General features: G+C 44.7%; 1 protein-coding gene across 1 annotated transcript in view; it reads left to right on the top strand.

Annotated features, from left to right (window-relative positions):
• The window catches only part of ANO3 (anoctamin 3), a 539,488-nt gene that overhangs the window by 331,286 nt on the left and 202,162 nt on the right, over positions 1-6,040 (top strand). The gene's annotated exons all lie outside the window — the stretch shown is intronic.

Genomic DNA, 6,040 nt, shown 5'->3' on the forward strand with positions numbered 1-6,040 from the left:
CACCACCTCTCCGCCTGGCTACACAGGGCCCTCCAATCAAAATGCAGGGCCTGGGACAGTTGCCCCAATTCGCCCCCACCCCCAGAGATGGCCCTGCTTCCAAGATTTCAAAGCATGAAATCTTCAAAGGACAAAAAGCAGGAGTATCTCAAAAAATTAGGTTCAGTCATGCCCACAGAAAGAAAAGGAGATGTCTATCTTGTGACTACACCCTAGAGAAGTAACAAATGGAGTTAATAGAAATATCAGGACAAGTCCACTAAAAAAAATAATAAAAGCTGTAATTATACTTAGAAAATTAAGTTTACTTCTTAAGTCCTGCTCTTTTTTTAATGGGGAATATTATTATAGCAAGAAAAGTTGGAACACAGCTTTGAGACAGAATTAAGAGCATAACATTCCCAGTGTACAGGAAAGAAGCAATGTCAGTTCTGCGTCCCCAAGGAATTTGTAGTAGAATTTAAAAAAACAAACAAAAAACTAATTGCAGTAAACCAGAAGTTAAAAATGATGTAAAAAAGAGGAGTCCATGTCCTTACAGCAGATGTTAATGGAAGGCAGACATGGTGAAGGAAAGACAAAACTGAACCTAGAATTAAGTGATAAGAATGCCTAAAAGAATAATTACTAAATACTGGGCAAAAAACCTGCACTGATGAATGATAAGAGTAGAAATAATCAAAACTTATTTCATTCACAAATTGAATCTTTACTAATTCACCCTTTGCAAATGCATTTCTTAGCAAGAATCAATTCAGCATACTAATGAAGAATTAGGTGAGCATTAATACAGAAATGAGTGTTTTGCATTCCCTTTTTCAAGTAGTAGGCACTTAATTCTCCTTGATTTATATATAGAACTACTTAGAAGTATATTTCATAGGGTTCTGGTCTATATGAGGTGCTGAGTGCTCTCTAACCTAGGCCTCATTATACATTACACTTAAGATGCAATTAAAGCATAGGGCGGAGGTGTGGCTGGGAGTACCATCAACTGTGGAGCTCGCAGCTGTGGAAGCTTGCTACTTGACAGGGGGAGCATGGGATCCCCCTACACCAGCAGTAAGGTGTGGTTGACTCTAAAGCTAGATGCCACAATCATGCCTCATGCAATGCATGTGTAGTGCCACAATTATGCCTTTATCTGAATGTCTAAAGCAGGGATGGGCAAAATGATGGATCAGGCCCACAGTGGACTCCTTTTCCCAGCAACCCCTGCTTGCATTTCTGAGACCAGTTTCCATGGAGACCCCAGCAGCGGCAGGGCCATGACAGTGCAGGGCCAGGGTTGCCATGGAGACTGGCCCCAGTGGCACTGGCAGGGTGCATGGCTGGGTGGGGAGCTGCTCCAGGGCTGGGACTGGGGTCTTCCAGCTGTCACAGTGTGATCTGGAGCCAGGGCAGAGCCACGATCCCTTGCCTGCACTCTCCTGCCTGGGATATGCGGGCAGCAGATCACAGCTCTGCCCCAGCTCCAAACCACACTGTCAATGCCACAAGATCCCAGCCCCAAAACAACTCCGCACCTAGCTGTGCACCCTGCCAGTGCTGCTGTGCCTAGTCTCCATGGAAATGTTGACCCCACACTGTCACATTACCGCCGCTTCTGGGGTCTCCATGGAAACTTTCTGCAGCAATGCGGGTAGGGACTGTTGGGAAACGGAGTCTGCTGTGGGCTTAATCTGGCCTGCGGGCGAGACTTTGCCCATCCCAGATCTAAAGAGGTCCCTAAAGATAGTAAAAAAGGAAAAAATCAGCACCTTGCAGTTTAGCAGCTAAATGTTGATGTCCAGAAAAAGTATGGAATATTTTAAACTGTTCTACTAGCTTGCATCCAGTGAAGATGACTAGATCTCTAAAGTATTCTTATATATAGTTCATACTATTTAATTGATCTCATGCATGAAGAGAAACCTGGCACTCAGTGTACTTTTGGCAGCTGGTTAGCAGAGCAATGTATCTGCTAGGGAAAGAATCTTGTAATGGTTTGAAAGCTTGAATTCTCATTCAAATGATAGTGTCACCACTGAAGGATTCTGCAACATAGTTGGCCAATAGTTTGGACAATGTATAATGTCCTAGACCAAGGGTCAGCAATGTTTTTGGGCACAGTGCCAAAAACACCCACAACCTTGACTTGTAAGATGTTGGTGTGCTAGAGGTGGATAGTGGGAGAGCCACAAGGGGCCTGATCCTTGTGGAAGTACAGCCTTGGCCTGTTTCCTGTCATCCATCTCAAAGTGCATGTGCACCCACCACCAACAATGAGCTGGGCTGGGTCACTGTCCCCAGTGTAGCTGCTTTCAGGCTCCTGGCTGCCTGTCACATCCAGCCCAGGCTCTGAGCCTGTTCCTGCTGCCCACCACAGAGCCTGGGCTGCTCACAGCAAGCAACAGGAAAGCTGTGCCAGGGTCTGTGGAGCACTGGCCTGGCGTGTTGCCAGTGGTGGATGCACATGTGCCTTGAGGTGGATGGTAGGGAAGGGGCCTGGGTTGCACTACCACAACAAAGATCAGGCCCCTTGTTGGACCTCCGGTGTCTGCCCCAAGGTGCACATGCCAAGCAAATGCTATCATATACCATACCTTGTATGTGTGGGAGGGGTTTCCTACCCCAGCCCTATACATTACAGGATGTTTTTTAAAAAAAAATTTATTGTGCTAAAAAAACATGGTTTCAGATCCCTAACTTCTAAAGCATTTTTAAGATAAAATTAAATGTCATTAATGCAAAGCAAGGGCATGTTTTAAATACAACTTATTCCTTGAAAACTGAAGAAGTTTTAGCAGCTGTCTGCCAATCATTTTTGCAAAAAGCATGGCAGCTGGCTTCCAAGATAAATCTTAATTGGTCTTCCCAGGTCTTTGACCACCAACCTTTCTATTCCATCCATTTAAAAAAAATGCAACCTTTCAGGCCTGTTGAAAGTTGAAGACTTTTGTGATAGATCTGTGGAATGCATTATATACAGAAGGTAGAGAACTAAACAATAACATAAGGAAAGGGCGGGACTAATTGGCATGGTGAATAAAGGATAATCATCTTTATTTTTTCTGGTACAGAGTATGGCACAAATGTATTTGTACAGGGATGTCCAACTATCCAACTGGAGGCCATGGGCCACCCACAAGAGGATAATTTCCAGCCCCTGGCCTCCCATCCAGCTGCCACTCTCCTTGCCCCCCATTGCTTAAATTGCAGCAGCAGCTGTGGTCTCTGGAATGCCAGTCCCTCTTCCAGCTTCCACTTCCTGCCCCCACCCAAGTTGTAGTGCAGCACAACACAGCCTGTGGTGTCAGGGGAGACTGCAGCTAGGCAGCTGAGGATGAATCTGGGTGCATATGTGCATAGTGCAATAGAAGGGCACCTGGGTGGCATGTATTCAAGGGCTGATGAGGGGTATTCCCCTGGCTCCTTAGAAGTTTGACAGCCTTGTCTTAGGTAATGTTTACCATGCATTGTGCTGTGTTCCAAATTCAGGACACAGAAAAAGCTTGAAATCCATACTGGTCCTGTAGCACCTAAATGAGACTTTGGGACATAGGTACATAACTTCTGCATAAGAGGAATCAAGTAACCCATTCCTCAAGTAACCCATTCCTGACAAGCATTTGGAGAAAAAGATTAGGAACAGTCAACATGGATTCACCAAAAGCAAGTCATGCCTGACCAACCTGATCGCCTTCTATGATAAGATGACTGGCTCTGTGGATGTGGGGAGCCCAGTGGATGTTTTATACCTTTATTTTAGCAAGGCTTTTGATATGGTCTCCCACAGCATTCTTGTAGGCAAGCAAAGGAAGTATGGGGTGGATGAATGGACTGTAAGGTAGACAGAAAACTGGGTTGAGCATTGGGGTCAGAGAGTAGTAATCAATGGCTCAATATCTAGTTGGCAGCCAGTATCAAGTGGAGTGCCCCAGGGTTTGGTCCTTGGACCAGTTTTGTTCAGTATCTTCATCAATGACTTGGAAAATGGCATACAGTACACCCTAAGCAAGTTTGAAGATGACATCAAGTTGGGGAAAGTAGTAGATATGCTAGAGGGCAGGGCTAGGATTCAGAGAAACCTAGACAAATTGCAGGATTGGACCAAAAGAAATCTCATGATGTTCATTAAGGACAAGTGCAAAGCCCTGCACTTATGATGAAACAATCCCATGCACAAGTGCAGCCTGGGGGCTGACTGGCTAAGCAACAACTCTTTAGAAAAGGACCTGGAGGTTACAGTGGACAATAAGCTGAATATGAGCCAAAAGTGTGCCCTTGTTGCCAAGAAGGCTAATGGCATACTGGACTTCATTGGTAGAAGTATTGCAAGGCAAGTGATTCTTCCCCTTTATTCAGCACTGGTGAGGCCACATCTGGAGTACTGTGTTCAGTTCTGGGCCCCCTACTACAGAAAGGATGTAGACAAATTAAAGTTCAGTGGAAAGCAAAAAAATGATGAGGGGGCTGGGGCACATGACTTCTGAGGAGAGGCAGAAGAAACTGGACTTATTTAGTTTAGAGAAGAAAAGACAGAAAGGGGATTTAATAGCAGCCTTCAGCTATCTGAAGGATGGTTTGAAAGAGGATGGAGCTAGACTGTTCTCGGTGGTGGAAGATGAAAAACAAGGAGCAATGGTTTCATATTGCAGCAAGGGAAGTTTAAGTTAAATATTAGGAATAACTTTCTCATTAGGAAGGTAGTAAAACACAGGAACAGTTTATCTAGAGAGGTTATAAACTCTCTGTCCTTGAAGGTTTTTAAGATCTGGCTAGACAAAGCCTTGGATGGGATGATCTAATTGGGAATGGTCCTGATTTAAGCAGGGGGTTGGACTAGGTAACTGCCCGAGTTCCCTTCCAACCCTAATTTTCTATTATTCTAAGATCAATCCATATTAGCCCTACTGCAGTAGCCATGAATGCATTGGTAACCTACGTTAAATTAATACCTTCATCTTGGAGTGCAGATGTTCACTAAATGCCTGCTCTTGGGCTTCTGCACATGGACAGAATCAATCTTGTTTGAGTAGCTAAACATATATGTCCTGCTTGCCTGCAGAGGAGAGGGATAAGGCATTATGGATCTCAAGTGCATAAAGGCACTTAAGGTGGAATCTCAGGCAGGTGCCAAAGCTCTAGAAATATGTGATTTATGTTTCCTGTTGGCTACCTCAAGGTACCGTGCGTTATGACTGACCCTTTGAAGATGCCTAGCTGCTCTCCTTCTCTGTACAGACCCCTAACCCTAAATTTATTTGCAGAGGCATCTCAGTCTCTCCATTGACTGTATGAGTATCTTAGAGGAGTGATGCCTTGTTTGGAGTCCATCTTGGGACGAGACACCTAATTGTTAAGTGGTAGTTCCTAGTGTAGGTGACTAATCTGGATCCAGTTCAAAGTGGATAGATGCTTATAAGATTCACATTATTTTATGGGTAAGGATGTCTTGGTTCCTCAAAATACCTGTAGTATGGGCCTTGTTACACATTGTATTTTGAGTTGCCCAAATGTTGATTAGCATTAGGAAAACCTTGAGTTTGGAGCAGTCATACCTTAAAGCTAAAAACCTTCTCTGATTGTCCCCTCAGCTGCACAACCGTGACTTGCCACTAGAAGGCTCGAAAGCAGGAGTCTGACTAGGGACTACATTGTTGCCACTACAGGGCTAGTGAGCCAGGACAGGCTTCTATTCCTGCTCTAGGTGGAGATGTGTGGAAGACAGGTGGGGGGTGGAAAGAAATGAAATTTGGAGGCAGAGAGTTAATGGGATATGGGTGGGTAATAAAATGGGAGGTGGAAAAGAAATGGGGGTGGGGGAAGGGTGCTGAAATGAGGTTGGCCAGCCACTGAAGAAGAAATGTAAAAGAATTTTTAAAAAAATGAAGAGGAAATAAATTTAAGAAGGGCTCATGTTTTAATAAATTAAGATTTGGGGAGGTGGGGAGTGCTGGTCTTGCTTCCTGAGGTGGCAGAAGTGAGGGGAAATGCTTTTGGGTAAGCTACTGCCCTGGCCCACCAGCTAATGGTGACCCAATGAGGCCCCCTACCT

Source organism: Gavialis gangeticus, unplaced genomic scaffold (genome assembly GCF_001723915.1).
Source record: "Gavialis gangeticus isolate Ggan-Ray unplaced genomic scaffold, GavGan_comp1, whole genome shotgun sequence".
Classification (NCBI taxonomy): domain Eukaryota; kingdom Metazoa; phylum Chordata; order Crocodylia; family Gavialidae; genus Gavialis; species Gavialis gangeticus.